The sequence below is a fragment of the Octopus bimaculoides genome, chromosome 28 (genome assembly GCF_001194135.2).
Source record: "Octopus bimaculoides isolate UCB-OBI-ISO-001 chromosome 28, ASM119413v2, whole genome shotgun sequence".
In the NCBI taxonomy this organism is placed as follows: Eukaryota; Metazoa; Mollusca; class Cephalopoda; order Octopoda; family Octopodidae; genus Octopus; species Octopus bimaculoides.
This window is the reverse complement of record NC_069008.1, coordinates 12,239,378-12,241,008: the sequence shown is the minus strand read 5'-3', so window position 1 is coordinate 12,241,008 and position 1,631 is coordinate 12,239,378.

Genomic DNA, 1,631 nt, shown 5'->3' with positions numbered 1-1,631 from the left:
CATCGGTGCCATCCTCACTGGTGGTTGGTTGCGTATTGGTGACACCTCTGGTGACACCGGTTGGGTTATCGGACTATATTTCTTAGTTGCGTCAGCCACCGACTTAGTAACTGTCAATGCTGCCACTGTGGTCACTGGTTGTGTGACTGCCTCTTCAACCTGTGGTGCCACTTCTTTATTTTGTTCCTCAACTTCCTTCTTTTTCGGGCATTTGGACCTTAGGTGCCCCTTCTTTCCGCAATAGATTGGAATGATTTTGTCATTTATGTTTATGGACTCGGGTAAGTCTTCTAAGTGGAGGCTGGAAGCCTGCACCAATATCTCAAGGGTCTGCCCTTTCTAGTTTGTTGGGCCATTTCTTGTTACCTGAATTATGTGGATTTTTTCCTCTATTATACACTCTACTTCTACCTCTGGCGGTATATATTGAATCTTTATCCGGGACGTCCTTCATCCCAGATAAAGTGGCAACAACATTATTTTGCCACTTGTTAGGGTTTGAGCCGAGAGATTCTGTGCTCTCTCAATCAACTCAAACCTGGCTTCAACTGTTGCGTATTTGGTACCACGAGCTAAATATTTCACTTCTTTCATGACATGCCCGAGGCATTTTTCCACCATGCTTTCTTCCAAAAATTCGAAGGTTTTCTTCTGTTTTGTATATTATAGTACGTTCTTTAATATTGTTAATTGCCTCACTGGGAGACGAAACCTAACTCTCCCCATTTACTTCCGAGATCATTTCAAAATATTTCCTTATCTTTTCCATATTCACATCAATATGTTCTTGTCCGCCTACAGCGGCGGCAAAATTCATTTTTTTCGAAACAATTTCTTCTGACGAAGACATAATTTTGCATCAATGCAAAAAATTAAACCTTTTTTTTTTTTTTTCCTAGGCAAAGTTTAAAGTTCAATATTGTAGTAATTGCATATATCTCCCTCCCCTGTGAAGGGGAGGGTCACATTACACAACTAAATTGTCAATCGATTTTTTAAATGTTTCCCTTACGGGGAAACCAGCAAACGCAATGAACAACAATATTAATAACACAACAAAAATTATAGCCAACACAAATCAACTCTCGCAAGACTGAGGTCTGGAATCCAAGACCTGGTAAAGTTCAACGACTTTCTCCAAGTAGGTACAACAAGTATTGTGAACAGAGTGAAAATGTAGGTAAGAAATTACAGGATGTCTCCTTTGTCAAATCATCCAGCTTTGTATGACTCCTGCATACTGATCTTCAAAAAATGCATTTCATCAGAAAATAGAACAAATTCAAAGCACTCAATAAACTCCATTTGTAAATAAATGTTTTAAAACCCATTTTTTCTGATTTATTCCTTAAAATATTACAAAATTTGTTATTCTGATTTTTCAAGTCTCAGTCATCACATTTGCTGCGAGGTATGATTTCTGCCTCTCCACACCCGCAACAGCTTACATGCCTTCAAAAATACACTTCACTAGAAAATGTTGTTGTTGGACCTCCGTCGCTTACGATGTCGAGGGTTCCAGTTGATCCGAACAACGGAACAGCCTGCTCGTGAAATTAACGTGCAAGTGGCTGGGCACTCCACAGACACGTGTACCCTTAACGTAGTTCTTGGGGATATTCAACGTGACA